Source organism: Lolium perenne, chromosome 7 (assembly GCF_019359855.2).
Source record: "Lolium perenne isolate Kyuss_39 chromosome 7, Kyuss_2.0, whole genome shotgun sequence".
In the NCBI taxonomy this organism is placed as follows: Eukaryota; Viridiplantae; Streptophyta; class Magnoliopsida; order Poales; family Poaceae; genus Lolium; species Lolium perenne.
Window position 1 is genome coordinate 150,900,898 of NC_067250.2, and position 17,022 is coordinate 150,917,919.

The 17,022-nt window shown below is 46.0% G+C and overlaps 1 pseudogene; it reads left to right on the plus strand.

The window, feature by feature from the left end:
• Window positions 1–17,022, plus strand: part of LOC139833735 (uncharacterized) — a 43,394-nt pseudogene that overhangs the window by 22,739 nt on the left and 3,633 nt on the right.

Consider the following 17,022-nt stretch of genomic DNA (forward strand, 5'->3'; position numbering starts at 1 on the left):
GCAAGAGCCTTCACCAGCAGCGTGCTAAGAAGGATGCTACGATTGTGCGCCTTCGCACCAAGATCGCGTCACTTGAGGCCACTGTCAAGGCCCAGGAAGACCAGCTCAGAGAGATGGAGGATGACGACGGAGGTATTGACCTTCAGGGAGGAGGAGCCTTCCTGAGCGACGACGACGACTTTGAGGAGGACGAGTTCACTAAGGAGGAGGACTACGAGTTCCTGGAGGCAGGACCTGACAACTACGTCCCGATAGATGTCGAGGATGAGGAGTAGTTGCACTAGTTTCACTTATGTAGGTGTGAGTTGTATCCCGTCCTTTGTATCGTAGCATGCGAATGGTTCTTAAAACCATTGGAGTATGAGTGTGTTAGCTTGTACTATGTGTTGAATGAATGAATGTTATGTTTGTCATGAAAAGATTACAAGTTTCAAATGTTTTCAAACTTACCCAAAATCAACCATAGAAATGTTCCCTCTTATCTCATGATCTATTCTATCTTCAGATGGCCCCTCCCAATCGCACCAACGACGCAATGATGCAACTGCTGCAAACCCTGCTTGCCGACAGGGAGACAGAAAGAGCCGAACGCCAAGCCAACATCACAGCCTTGCAGAATATTGCCAACCAAGGCCATGGAAATCATGACCACCCCGGATCCAAGCTCAAGAACTTCCAGAACACCAACCCTCCGGTGTTTAGCAAGACAGAGGAACCCCTCGATGCTGACGACTGGCTCCAGACTATGGAGAACAACTTGGAAGTAGCCGGAGTGGAAGCCAACGATAAGGTCTTGTTTGCAACCCACTATCTCGCTGGACCAGCCCGCGCTTGGTGGACAAGCACCCGTGTCATGAACGGAGGTCAGTTCATGACTTGGGAGGATTTCAAGCTAAAGTTCAGCAAGTACCATGTACCCCCGGGTCTTATCAAAAAGATGAGGGATGAGTTCCGTGAACTAAAACAAGGTCGCATGACGGTGGTAGAATACCGCGACAAGTTTCTTACACTGTCGAGGTACGCCCCTGATGAGACCGACACTGTTGAGAAGAGGAAGGAGAGATTCCTGAACGGACTGCATGATGAGATGCAGACTGTCCTCGTCAACATCCCCTTCGCCGACCTTGAAGCCCTCGTTGACTCCGCCATCCAGATGGAGGGCAAGCTGAACCAAGCCAATGAGAACCGCAAGCACCGCATGGCGAATCAAAGTGGGTCTAGCCATACTCAGAAGTATCGCCCTAGCTCAAGTGGAGGTTTCACTCCAAGAAACAACAACAAACCCCCGACGCAGAACTCGCGCCCCGGTTATCAGAACCGGAGTGGAGGAAACTCCAAGCCAGGAGGCTACAACAACAACTACAACTACAACAACAACAACTACAACCGCGCTCCGCCCAGAGCCCCCAACAACAACAACAACAACACCAACACCGCTCCCAGAACCGGAAGCAACGCCGTCCCCATTGCGACCAAGGACAAGGCCACCATCACTTGTTATGAGTGTGGTGTAGTGGGGCACTACTCTAACGAGTGTCCCAAGCGACTCGCCAAGCTCGCCGGCAACACCGCAGCACCTGCTCAGCAGCAACGCCGTGTCTCCACCGGCAAGAAGTTCGCCCCCAACAACCCCAATAACCGCAACGGCCGCCTCTACCACATGAACGCCGAAGAAGCCCAGGAAGCACCAGATGTTGTACTGGGTATGTTTTCTATCAACCACATCCCTGCCAGAGTGTTGTTTGATTCCGGAGCATCTCATTCTTTTGTCACGGAAGACTTTGCATCAACAAGTAAAATTCAACCCCTCAGTTTGAAGCATGTTATGATAGTTCAAATTCCCGGATCAACCACCAAAGCCAGAAAATTTTGCAAAAATGTACCTATCAAAATCCATGATGTAGATTTCTATGCCAATCTAATCATTCTGGGAACCAAAGGTTTGGAAGTCGTACTAGGAATGGACTGGATGTCCAAGCACAATGGATTGATAGACTGTGCCAAGAAAGCCATAACCATGACTAGCAGCACCGGTATTGTAGTAGAGCACGTCTCTGAAAAACTACCCAGAAAATTCACCTGCAACCAAAGTGTATCCAAGCCAACTCTGGATCAAATCAGGGTCGTTTGTCGCTACCCTGATGTGTTTCCGGATGATCTACCCGGTATGCCCCCGGATCGGGATATCGAGTTCATCATCGAGTTAATCCCTGGAACTGGACCTATAGCCCAGAGAGCCTACAACATGAACGCCACCGAGCTGGTGGAGCTGAAGAAATAGATAGATGATATGTTGGCCAAGGGTCTGATTAGACCTAGTGCATCCCCCTGGAGATCACCAGTTTTGTTTGTGGACAAGAAGGATGGGGCAAATCGTTTATGTACGGACTATCATAAGCTTAACGATGTCACCATCAAAAATAAAAACCCCTTACCCAAGATAGAGGACTTGTTTGATCAACTCACCAGAGCCAGAGTTTTCTCCAAGATAGATCTTAGAACTGGATATCATCAGCTGAAAATCCGAGCCACCGACATCCCAAAAACTGCCTTCACCACCAGATATGGGTTGTATGAGTACAACGTCATGTCGTTTGGACTGACCAATGCCCCCGCCTATTTCATGAATCTCATGAATAAGATCTTCATGAACTTTTTGGACAAGTTTGTCGTTGTCTTCATCGATGACATCCTTGTGTACTCCAAGTCCGAAGAGGAACATGAACAACATTTGGAGACTGTCCTAGAAACCCTTAGGCATCACCAGTTGTATGCCAAGTTCAGCAAGTGTGAGTTTTGGTTGGAAGAAGTTGGATTCCTGGGACACATCTTGTCTGCAGGAGGAATTGCCGTAGATCCCGCCAAGATCAAAACTGTTATGGAATGGCAAGCCCCAACCACCCAAACCGAGGTCCGCGCTTTTCTTGGATTAGCCGGATATTACCGCAGATTTGTAGAAGGCTTTTCGAGCATCGCTCGACCAATGACCCAACTGTTGAAGAAGGACATGAAGTTTGAGTGGGCCGATAAATGTGAAGAGAGCTTTCAACAGCTCAAGAGTAGACTGACAACAGCCCCAATCTTGATCATGCCAGACATCGCCAAGCCCTTTTGACGTATATTGGGACGCCTCCAAGACTGGTCTTGGATGTGTGCTTATGCAAGAAGGCAAAGTTGTATCCTACCTTTCAAGACAACTAAAGCAACATGAACAGAACTACCCAACCCATGACCTCGAGCTTGCCGCCGTGGTCTTAGCTTTGAAAGTTTGGCGTCATTACCTCATGGGTAATCGATGCGAGATCTACGCCGACCACAAGAGCCTGAAATACATATTCACCCAGAAGGAGCTGAACATGAGACAACGCCGATGGATCGAATTGATCAAGGATTACGACATGGAGATTCACTACCACCCCGGCAAGGCCAATGTGGTAGCGGATGCTTTGAGTAGATCGTCAGTATCAGTTGAACTCCATGCTCGCAACCGAACAGCCCAGCTTGCATCAAGAGTTTGAACAGTTCAGACTTGAACTTGTTAGTGAAGGATTCCTAGCCAGCATAGAACTGCAACCCACCTTGGTTAGCCAAATCAAGGAAGCCCAGAAGGACAACGCTAGCATTGACGGAATCAAGAAACAGATAGCCGCAGGAAAAGCCCCTGGATTCACCATAGATGAAGCTGGAGTTCTTTGGTACAAAGAACGTCTCTGCGTACCATCGGACTCAGACTTGAAGCAAGTCATTCTGCAAGAAGCCCATGACACCCTTTATTCAATCCACCCCGGAGGTACCAAGATGTACCAAGACTTGAAGGAGAAATTCTGGTGGCATGGAATGAAGAGAGAAATCGGCAGCTACATCGCCAAGTGTGACATCTGTCAGAGAGTCAAGGCAGAACATCAATGACCCGCCGGACTACTACAACCACTACAGATTCCAGAATGGAAGTGGGACTCCGTAGGAATGGACTTTATCACCGGACTGCCCAAATCTAGCAAAGGCAATGATTCAATATGGGTAGACCAAAGTCGCCCATTTCATCGCCGTCAAGACCACATACCAAGGCCCAAAGTTAGCTGAATTGTACATCTCCATAATAGTCGCCCTGCACGAAACCCCGAAGTCGATAGTGTCAGATAGAGGATCACAGTTCACCTCAAGATTCTGACAGAAAGTGCATGAAGGACTAGGCACCCGTCTGAATTTCAGCACCGCCTATCACCCTCAGACCGACGGACAGACTGAGAGAGTCAACCAGATACTGGAGGACATGCTGAGAGCATGTGTACTGGAATATGGATCCAAGTGGGAAGACTGCCTACCTTACACAGAATTCTCTTACAACAACAGCTACCAAGCTAGCCTGCAGATGGCCCCCTTTGAAGCCTTGTACGGAAGGAAATGCCGTACCCCCCTGAACTGGTCGGAAGTCGGAGAAAGCCAAGTTTTTGGCCCAGATGTTCTTCGTGAAGCCGAAGAGAAAGTGCACAAGATTCACGAGTATCTCAAGACGACGCAATCAAGACAGAAGAGCTACGCCGACAAGAGACGTCGGGAGATGACCTTCGAGATTGAAGACTTCGTCTATCTCAAGGTATCCCCCTTGAAAGGAATGCAGAGGTTTCAACTGAAAGGAAAGCTCGCACCCCGATATGTCGGACCCTTCAAAGTTCTGAGCCGCGAGGCGAAGTATCTTATCAACTGGAGCTACCTGAAGAAATGTCGGTTGTACACGACGTGTTTCATATCTCACTCCTCCGGAAGTGCCTTGAAGTCCCTGAGAAGACCGAAGTGTTCAAGAACATCGATCACCGATCGGTGGATATCAATAAGGACCTAACTTACCGCGAAGTGCCGATTCGCATCCTGGAGGAAGCTTACCAAACCACCCGCACCCGAAGCATCAAGTTTCTGAAGATACAATGGAGCAATCATACCGAGGATGAAGCCACCTGGGAACGCAAAGACTTCATGAAGAAGGAGTACCCAGATCTCTTTATTACCTAACTTTCTTTTCGATCTCGGAACGAGATCTTTTGTAAGGGGGAAGGGTTTGTAACATCCCAAATTTCAATAAAAGAAAGTTAGAAGAATTCCAGAGAGCAAAATTTCAAACCAACAAAAACTTTTTAAATTGCATATAGTGCCATGCATAGGACTTGTGCATTTGATTGATATGCCACGATGATTGTTATTATGTGTATAAGCTAAACCCTAAAACCCTAATGTGATCATGAGAAGATCACCAACCAAATAAATCCAAAAGAGGAAGAAAATCAAATAAATGAAAAACCCTAAAACCCTCACATATGCCCTATGGCATTTTTATAAATTTTGACCCTAGACCAATTTGGTCTTCACCATTAGTTGAATAATGTTACTAAACACTTATTACAACTTTTGGAATCAAAGAATCACAAATCAAATGGATTTCAAATACAAAACTTGCTCACATATGATAATGGCCAAATCTGCCAATTATAGTCTGATCACCACTTTGAGCCCTTGCAATTCAAATTTCTCAAACAAAACCTTGCTAAATCTTTGCACCACATCCAAGACAACATCAAGGTGAGCACTTTTTGTAAAGATCACCATGCCAAATTCTTTCTTGATCATTAGCTATGCTCAACCAAAGTTGCAACTTTTTATTAAGTGCAACAATCTCACACTTAGCCAAATTTGCAAAACTTGGAATTTAACAATTCCACCACCACACTCCATCACCTCTGGTCATTTCTAACTAAATGAAATACTCACAATTCAAAACTTGCAACCATTTGAATTGAATCAAATTTAAACAAAATTCACAAATAGCATCTATGTAACTATTTGACACTATTTGCAATAGTGATCTACCTCATCTAATCTACATCAAACCTAGTCTAAATGGTCCCCTGGTCCCCTTTAACCATCAATGAGGCATAGCAACCCTAGGGAGAGGAGGAGCAAGGTTAGGACATGGCCATGCCGGCCATGTCGCCAACCCGACGACCTCCCCCTCTCCTCCTTCCTTCCCCAACCTGGCCCTGGTGTCCAGCATCGCCACCAAGCCTCTCTACCCCGCCTAGCACTCACCAGCTCGCCGTAGCCGCCGTGGAGTCGCCGGAGATCGTGTGCACTGGTCGCCCCTGGATGCCGCTCGCGTCGCACGTGGGCAAGCTCTGGACACGCGCCGTCCCACGCACTCACGCAAGCCCTGGACCCCCTGCGAGCAGGTTGAGCACCACCGTGCCACCGCGGACGCGCCAGACATGCGCGCCAAGCCAACCCGTGCCCGCCGTCGCCGGAGAAGGAAACCCTGACCCGCCGCAGACGCGCTCAACACGGAAGCAACGCGACCAAACCAACCACCGCCCGACCGTGCTGTCGCCGCCAAACGCTTCGCCAGGAACCGCAGAACAGCGCCGCACCCTTGCCTAGCTCGCTAGCTCGCCAGAACCGCCGCGCCATGGTCGACTTCTTCACTGCCCCGCAGCACCCTCGCGTCTCTATAAATAGAGCACTCCCCTGAGCAATCCAAGCACACCACCGCACTCACCACCCTTCACTGCCTCTCCACCACCCCACCACTCACTCGATTGTCGCCGGAGCTGCTCCAATTTGGAGATCGGAGCCGCCAGTACCCGGAGGTCGCCGCCGTCGATTGGAGCCGTTCCAGGAGTTGCCGCCGGTACCAGATGCTTCACCATCGTCCACCACGTCCCCACGCACATTGCCTACCCTAGCTGGAGCCACGGTGAGCTCTCCGACCCCCTACCCTCGCCGCCAGCACGTCGGGTTCTCGTCGGAGAAGACGATGAACCTCGACCGTTGGATGAGCTTCTAATCCAACGCCTCTGTTTAAAACGTACCGATTCGGTAGCGACGAGTCGCTGACGCGCGGACCCCACCCTGTCAGCACGCCGCGCGTCTGTGGACCGTGGCTGGGCTGGACTGGGCCGTTTCAATTCAAATCAGCCCAGTTTCATTTTCCCGCCGGCCCTGTAATTCAAATTTCATTTAATCAAATCCAAATAATTTCAATACTGCCCAAACTTTGAAAATCCATAGATTTAAATTGGCTTAACCAAATTCAATGAATTTTATATTGTTGGAAAGCTAGTAAAAAGATCTACAGAATGCCACTGGTCCCATGTCAAGTTTTGTTGTAAAATTAATCTGATAAAAAGAAGAAGTCAGGGACTTTTCCCTATTCAAATAATTATTAAAAATCAACCAAAATAGATATTAAGTTAATTCCAACTCCAATTGCTCACATTGGACTTACACTAATTGTTTATGCAAGAAAATGGTGTGGTCACTTTGCATGATCATGCCCTAGTTTAATTAATGGACAATATGGCTAGTTTATGTAGTTGATATTGTCCAAAACTATTAAGTAAATAATATGAAGTATTATACTTCATTTAAACCTTGTCTCAAATGAATTCATGTGATGTTTGGACCCCTGGCCAAACTCACTTATATGAATTACTTGGAGATTTAAATCATATATAGCATTATTAAATGGTATGAGGTGGTCTACCTCATTTAAATCATTTTCTCAAATGATAATGATGAATGTTTGAATTAGGTCAATATAAGTTCATATATGATTGTTTGAGAAATTAAATCTTAAGAAGATTTCAATGAGAGGAAATTATTTCTCAAGAACCCTATGGAAACTATCATTTACATATTAAATAAAAAGAAGTAAATTCTCCTCAAGCAACACAACCCATGCACCCTAATTAGATTATTTGTGTGCATATAGAATAGTTTGTGTGATTATATGAGATGTATGGAATAGCCATTGAATTAGTGAGTAATTATACTCGTATTCAAATTTAGACGCTAGCATCGGAGAGTACACGGAAGAAGAAGGTTGCTACCAGGAGGAGGAGGAGGAGAATTTTGAGAACTACCAAGGCAAGCTAATATTCTTGCAAAGTGCAAAGCCCTTTGGGGCAAGGCACCATGAATCTTATCTTTTCTTACATAAGCCTATCCCAAGTTTATACATTACAAGTTTTTACTTGTTTTCTCAAGAAGTTGCTTTTATAGTTAACTTTGGTCAAAGTAAGGAAGTTTACTAGAGTAGTAAAGTTAGTCTTACTCAAGCAAAGCAAGATAGCACCCCTCATGATTTAGAGCTAGTGCTAATGAATAAAACTTGACTACTCTAGATGGGAACAATGTGACTTGAAATGAATTTGAAACCTTGGAATGATGAAGCATTCCATTGAATGATTTTTGAAGGTGAATATGACAAAGAGAAGATGGTGATTTTTGGACAAACATGATATTGGTTTGAATGCGATACCTTTCCAATATTGAGTACCCCCACAATACCTGATTATGGGTAGGGCTTAACTGGAAGTTTATGCATCTTAGTATGGGTTCCCTCTGAACACACATCATAGGGGTTATGCTTGAGGCTGCCTCCGTTGTTGAGAAAAGATGTGAATTGAGGTGAATTGTACGGCCAAGCCTGTGCGATTCCAGGTTGACAGTTGGTCTTCACTGGGAGGCCAAGCTCATGGGGAGAGGTGCTCATACTAAGATTTGTAAGTGAAAGGTTATGGTTGATGATCCGCGTACTGTGTTACGATGATTCGGGGTAATCCCGATGGATGAAATCAAATGTTGTGGCACAAGTGTGCAACCTCTGCAGAGTGTAAACCTATTCGAAAAGCCGCGTCCACGGTTACGGACGGTTGGAAAGGCCATACAGCTTCCGATGTCATATCTTTGAAAATGATTTTGAAAGACGATGGTGAAATGACTTGTGGTGAATTGAATTGAAATCACCACTTGAATGGTGGGAATGACACTAATGTTCCCACTTGAGTTAGTTAGCACTTGAATAAGCTTTTCTCAAATACTTGTGAACTAAAACTGGCTTTTTGCAAATAAACTAGAGCTTAGCAAACATGACTAGATTTGTCTAGCACTTACATTAGTATTAGTTTGCGAGTACTTGAAGTACTCACGGCTTTGTCCCTGGCTATTCAAATGGCCAGAGTATGAAGATGAACAAGGAGATGACCAGCAGGACGCCTACGACAACTAGGAGTCTTCCGACGTCAAGCGTTGGCCTGTGGACTAGAGAGTCCTTGTATCTTACGCTTCCGCTATGAACTTGTGTTTGTTCGTTGATCAATAGATCAACTATTCGTGTAATATGGATGATGTGATTCCAAGTTGTAAGACATTATGGTTTGTAATGAATGATGACTGTGATACTTAACTATTATGCCTCGCAACAACAATATTCCTGGGATTGCGATGTATGACATAATAGGCATTCGGACTTAAAAATCCAGGTGTTGACAATCGGCAATGCCACCCTCGGTAGCTTCTGAGTGAATATGAAACTGCTCTTCCAGCTGCTTCCACGTCCGAACTGAATCTGGTGGCAATGAGGTGTACCACCCAAAAGCTGGTCCCGTGAGAGACTGCGCAAAAAACCTCACACGTAACGGGTCTGATGCTGAAATCAGGCCCAACATTGCCAAATATCGGCTCACATGCTCAATTGAACTAGATCCTTCTGATCCATTGAACTTTGAGAACTCAGGGAGCCGATACTTGGGTGGCAGTGGAATCAAATCATATTCGTTGGGGTACTAGCCAATTGTTCTCCTCTTTGGCACTATGCCGAACTGGTCTCTCAAGATTGTACTGATTTGATCCACTGTATGAGCTGCAGGGGCTGAGCTTTCATGACTCGCTGCGGTGGCATATTTAGCTAGCCACGCCTGTTTATCGGCGTCCACTCCAGAAATCCCTCCTGCTGCAATCTGGTTCGTGCGTGCCAAGTTATTGCAGTCCGGCACGTACGTGCACATGTATCCATGCGGGATTTCTTTAGGCGGTTCATGCAGGAACTGGTAATCACCAGGATCGCCTCCAATCTTGTAGACGACGTATGCCGGTGAACCCGGCGGCTCTAGAGCTGCAAGCGAGAATGGCAGCTGCGGTCTAGTCTGGAACGGTATTTCTCCCTGGTGAGTCCCTAGGGCAGGTCCTGACGGAGAGTACTGATGCTTCATGATTTCCTGAACCACGCGAACCGCAACGCGCTCGAAAGCGTTCACCAGGCTCTCAGAATGACGGTGTAGCGAATGAGCTACCATGTAATTAACTTCCTGGCGCAGAGCTCTGGTGCGTTCCTCCGAAGGGAGAGATAGATCTACTTCATCGAGAGCGCCTTCGGGTGAGAACCCTTTCCACCTAATGCCATGTGTACGGGTCCTCTCGAAAGAGCCGATGAGATCGGCTTCGAATGGAGCTTTAAGCTCGTCATACTTCTTCTTGTGATCCTCAGGCAGCGTTTCGTAGGTGATTGGTGCTTCCGCCATCTCAGCTGCAGATGCTGACGCAGTTGCTGTAGATGTTGACGCAGTTGATGTAGAATGTCCCGCCGGGCGTGCCAGAATCTGTTGCCTGCCAAAACCCACCGGCGAGCAGCGACGAGCAACACGAAGAGCCGGGAGGCTCCCAGAACTGCTGGTGGGCCCTGGTCCCTCGGGCAACGGCCCGCAAAACTCCGGCACACGTCCTAGCTGGTGCGAGGGCGTGCCACCTGACCTATACCTGGTCAGGAAGGTGATGGATTGCTTCGATTAATTTCCTGCATGGCAGACACGTAAACATTAAATTCGAGCCTCGATCGGCTCTCAGGTTATCCTGTGAATCGGCTCAAGGAGCTGATCCACCCATGATTCGTATTGGATCTACGATAACATGGTGGTCCTGCTTGATCAATACTAAGTTAACACGATCTACGACGATCTAGGGTCTTCACCACATAACCGGAACATCCTACACGTAGTTGAGCCTGGCAGATACGAAAGATAACAGAAAACCAGCCCTAGCAAAGGCCTAAAAACCAACATAGAGTTGATTCCCGGAACATCTCCTCTAGGATCAGCAAACCGTACCTTACGCACTACTGGATCATTCAACCCGTTTGCAAGGCCTAACCATGTGGATATCAAACTAATCCTTGAAGAACAAGGAACAACCATAACAGATCGAATCTACTAAATAAAGACTAAGCAAGATGCTGCCCTTACACCTAAGATAGGTGCAAGGGCAGCTAGATATCCAGGGGCGGCATAACTAAGCAAATATACTAGAAAAGTATCGATGCTAGCCCTAACATATCCATGATAATGGTGTTACTCGCCATCAACAAGGCTTCAGTACGAGCAACACAAACAACGAATAAACAAGATGCTGCTCAGATCGCTAGATGCGATCTGGGCAGCATGGCGCTTACCCGGAAGAAACCCTCGAAACAAGGGGTGGCGATGCGCCTAGATTGGTTTGTTGTGAACGTGATCGTCCTCCTTTCTCAATAACCCTAGGTACATATTTATAGTCCGTGGACTTTCTACTTTTGGAATAAACCTAACTCCGTACGAACTAAACTCTATCTCTTAATTCTAAATCTATCATAATGTACAGATACACGGGCAATCTAGCCCAAACTCTCATAAAAGGCCGATTCAGAAATATTTTACGTGCATATCCTCTAAGCTCATCTCAATCGCGGCCCACCTCCTGACTTGGTTAAAATCTGGCGATAACAAGTACATTACCCTCATCAAGGATATGTATGATAATGTTGTGACAAGTGTTCGAACAAGCGATGGAGACACTGATGACTTTCCAATTAGAATAGGGCTACACCAAGGGTCAGCTTTGAGCCCTTATCTTTTTGATTTGGTGATGGATGAGGTCACAAGGGATATACAAGGAGACATCCCATGGTGTATGCTCTTTGCGGATGATGTGGTGCTAGTCGATGATAGCCGAGCGAGGGTTAATAGAAAGTTAGAGTTGTGGAGGCGAACTCTCGAATCGAAAGGTTTTAGGCTTAGTAGAACTAAAACTGAATACATGAGGTGCAGTTTCAGTTCTACTAGGCACGAGGAGGGAGAGGTTAGCCTTGATGGGCAGGTGGTACCGGAGAGAGACACTTTTCGATATTTGGGGTCCATGTTGCAGAAGGATGGTGATATCGATGAAGATGTGGGCCACTGAATCAAGGCTGGTTGGATGAAGTGGCGCCAAGCTTCTGGCGTACTCTGTGACAAGAGAGTGCCACAAAAGCTAAAAGGCAGGTTTTATAGGACAGCTATCCGACCTGCGATGTTGTATGGCGCTGAGTGTTGGCCAACGAAGAGACGACATATCCAACAGTTAAGTGTAGCAGAGATGCGCATGTTGAGATGGATATGTGGCCACACAAGAAAGGATCGGGTACGGAACGACGATATACGGGAGAGAGTTGGGGTAGCACCGATTGAAGAGAAGTTGGTCCAACATCGTCTCAGATGGTTTGGACATATCCAACGGAGGCCTCCGGAAGCGCCAGTGCATAGCGGACGGATAAAGCGTGATGAGAATGTTAAGAGGGGTCGTGGTAGACCAAAGTTGACATGGGAGGAGTCCGTTAAGAGAGACCTGAAGGTTTGGAATATCGATAAAGATTTAGCCATGGATAGGGGTGCGTGGAAGTTAGCTATCCACGTTCCGGAACCATGAATTGGCTTCGAGATCCTATGGGTTTCAACTCTAGCCTACCCCAACTTGTTTGGGACTGAAAGGCTTGGTTGTTTTTGTTGTTGTTGTTGTGGAGGAAGTTTTCAAGGATCAAGAGAGGAGGATGATACAATATGATCAAGGAGAGTGAAAGCTCTAAGCTTGGGGATGCCCCGGTGGTTCATCCTTGCATATTTCAAGAAGACTCAAGCATCTAAGCTTGGGGATGCCCAAGGCATCCCCTTCTTCATCGACAACATTATCAGGTTCCTCTAGTGAAACTATATTTTTATTCCATCACATCTTATGTACTTTGCTTGGAGCGTCTGTTTGTTTTTGTTTTGTTTTGTTTGAATAAAGTTGGATCCTAGCATTCATTGTGTGGGAGAGAGACACGCTCCGCTGTTGCGTATGGACAAATATGTCCTTGGCTTTACTCATAATGTTCATGGCGAAGGTTAAACTGCTTCGTTAATTGTTATATGGTTGGAAACGGGAAATGCTACATGTGGTAATTGGTAGAATGTCTTGAATAATTTGATACTTGGCAATTGTTATAGATCATGTTTAAGCTCTTGCATCATATACCTTGCACCTATTAGTGAAGAAATACATAGAGCTTGTTGAAATTTGGTTTGCATGATTGGTCTCTCTAAAATCTTGATATTTTCTAGTAAGGGTTTGAGCAACAAGGATGACAGTGTAGAGTCTTATAATGCTTGCAATATGTTTTTATGTGAGTTTTGCTGTACCGGTTCATACTTGTGTTTGCTTCAAATAACCTTGCTAGCCTAAGCCTTGTATTGAGAGGGATTACTTCTCGTGCATCCAAATCCTTGAGCCAATAACTATGCCATTTGTGTCCACCATACCTACCTACTACATGGTATTTCTCCACCATTCCAAAGTAAATTGCTTGAGTGCTACCTTTAAATTTCTATCCTTTATCTTTGCAATATATAGCTCATGGGACAAATAGCCTAAAAACTATTGTGGTATTGAATATTTACTTATGTATTTTATTTCTTATTAAGTTGCTTGTTGTGCGATAACCATGTTCCTGGGGACGCCATCAACTACCCTTTGTTGAATATCATGTGAGTTGCTATGCATGTTCGTCTTGTCTGAAGTAAGGGCCATTTACCATGAGTTGAATGGTTTGAGCATGCATATTGTTAGAGAAGAACATTGGGCCGCTAACTAAAGCCATGATCCATGGTGGAAGTTTCAGTTTTGGACAACAATCCTCAATCTCTTATGAGAATATTATTTGTTGTTGAATGCGTAAGCATTAAAGAGGAGTCCATTATCTGTTGTCTATGTTGTCCCGGTATGGATGTCTAAGTTGAGAATAATCAAAAGCGAGAAATCCAATGCGAGCTTTCTCCTTAGACCTTTGTACATGCGGCATAGAGGTACCCCTTTGTGATACTTGGTTAAAACATATGTATTGCGGTGATAATCCAGGTAATCCGAGCTAATTAGGACAAGGTGCGGGCACTATTGGTATACTATGCACGAGGCTTGCAACTTGTAGGATATAATTTACATAACACATATGCTTTATTACTACCGTTGACAAAATTGTTTCTTGTTTTCAAAATAAAAGCTCTAGCACAAATATAGCAATCGATGCTTCCCTCTTTGAAGGGCCATTCTTCTACTTTTATGTTGAGTCAGTTTACCTATTTCCTTCCATCTCAAGAAGCAAACACTTGTGTTAACTGTGCATTGATTCTTACATACTTGCATATTTGCATTCATCATATTACTTTATGTTGACAACTATCCATGAGATATATATGTTACAAGTTGAAAGCAACCGCTGAAACTTAATCTTCCTTTGTGTTGCTTCAATGCCTTTACTTTGAATTTATTGCTTTATGAGTTAACTCTTATGCAAGACTTATTGATGCTTGTCTTGAAAGTACTATTCATGAAAAGTCTTTGCTATATGATTCAGTTGTTTACTCATTGTCTTTACCATTGCTTTGGATCGCTGCATTCATTACATGTGCTTACAATAGTATTGATCAAGATTATGATGGCATGTCACTTCAGAAATTATCTTTGTTATCGTTTACCTACTCGGGACGAGTAGGAACTAAGCTTGGGGATGCTGATACGTCTCCAACGTATCGATAATTTCTTATGTTCAATGCTATTTTATTGATGATACCTACTTGTTTTATACATACTTTATGTCATATTTATGCATTTTCCGGCACTAACCTATTAACAAGATGCCGAAGAGCCAGTTGCTGTTTTCTGCTGTTTTTGGTTTCAGAAATCCTAGTAAGGAAATATTCTCGGAATTGGACGAAATCAACGCCCAGGATCTTATTTTTCCACGAAGCTTCCAGAACACCGAAAGGGATACGAAGTGGGGCGACGAGGCGACGCCACAGTAGGGTGGCGTGGCCCAGGAGGGGCCCGCGTGGCCCTAGCGTGTGGGTCCCTCGCGTCGCCCCTAAACCTACCCTTCCGCCTACTTAAGCCTTCGTCGATAATAGTTCCAGTACCGAGAGCCACGATACGGAAAACCTTCCAGAGACGCCGCCGCCGCCAATCCCATCTCGGGGGATTCAGGAGATCGCCTCCGGCACCCTGCCGGAGAGGGGAATCATCTCCCGGAGGACTCTACACCGCCATGGTCGCTCCGGTACCACTTTGAGTCCAGTAAGGTCTGGACCCTACTGCGGTACCTCGGGCGGTACCGCGAGCGGTAGTACCGCTCTGTGTCCACGTGGAAAAGTACTGTGTGGATTTCGAACTCAGAGCGGTAGTACCGCTTTCACAAAGCGGTAGTACCGCTTAGGCCAAAACAGCACATAACGGTTGGATTTGAGGGGACCTATAATAAGGCCCCATCTTCCCCAACTCGTTGTTAGCTCTTCTCTCTCTCCTCCATTGTTGCTGAGCTCAAACTGAGGGGATCTCCCCAACCATCCAACCAATCTTGCTCATACTTTGAGGAGTGGTGGAGGAGACCCCGATCTATCGTTATACCGAGAGAAATTCAACCAATTCGTGGTAGTCCTTAGTGGATCTTGGTGCTAGAGTTCTGTTGGCCACCAAAACCCACCGGCGAGTAGCGACGGGCAACACGTAGAGCCGGGAGGCTCCCAGAACTGTGGCTGGCCCTGGTCCCTCGAGCGACGGCCCGCAAAGCTGCGGCACGCACGTCCGATGCTGGTGCAAGGGCGTGCCACCTGACCTATACCTGGTCAGGAAGGTGATGGATTGCTTCGCTTAATTTCCTGCATGGCATACACGTAAACATTAAATACGAGCCTCGATCGGCTCTCAGGTTGTCCTGTGAATCGGCTCAAGGAGCCGATCCACCCATGATTCGTATGAGGTCTACGATAACATGGTGATCCTGCTTGATCAATATTAAGCTAAAACGATCTACGACGATCTAGGGTTTTCACCACATAACCGGAACGTCCTACACGTAATTGAGCCTGGCAGCCACGCAAGATGATAGTAAACCAGCCCTAGATAAGGCCTAAAAACCAACATGGAGTTGATTCCCGGAACATCTTCTCTAGGGCCCGCAAACTACACCCTACGTACTACTGGATCCTTCAACCCGTTTGCAAGGCCTAACTATGTAGATATCAAACGAATCCTTGAAGAACAAGGAGTAATCGTAACAGATCGGATCTACTGAACAATGACTAAGCAAGGTGCCACCCTCGCACCTCAGATCGGTACGAGGGTGGCTAGATAGCTAGAGGTAGCATGGCTAAGCAAATACATCAAGAAAGTACTGATGCTAACCCTAACATATCTATGATAACTACGTTGCTCGCCATCAAAAAGGCTTCAGCACTAGCAACGCATGAACATTGAATAAACTTGATACTGCCTAGATTGCGAGATGCGATCTAGGCAGCATGGTGCTTACCCGGAAGAAACCCTCGAAATAAGGGGTGGCGATGCGCCTAGATTGATTTGTTGTGAACGTGATTTCCCTCTTTCTCAATAACCCTAGATACATATTTATAGTCCGTAGACTTGCTAACGTGGGAATAATCCCAACCGTGCACGAGCTAAACTCCTTTAATCCTAACCGACACGTATCCTACTATATTTACAGATACACGGGCAATTTAGCCCAAACTCTTATACAAGGCCGATTCATGCATATTTTCTGTGCATATTCTCCAAGCCCATCTTAATCATGGCCCACCTCTGATCCGGTTAAATTCTGGTGATAACACATGCCCCCTGGTTTTGGCAATGATAATTCCAAAACCACTCTGTTTTTCCTCGTCGGGTCATGTCGTGGCAGAGCAGAACTGTCGCAGTATCCTTCATCATGATGTCTTGCCTTCTCGACTTCTCTGCAAGATTTGATAGTGCTTTGGCATCGCCTCCTCGAAAACTGCTACGGCATTAAATTTCCACTATATCCTCTTTATTTAACTGCGCCGAACAGTTCATCTCTTCATCCCCTCGCTCTGTTCTAGCCAT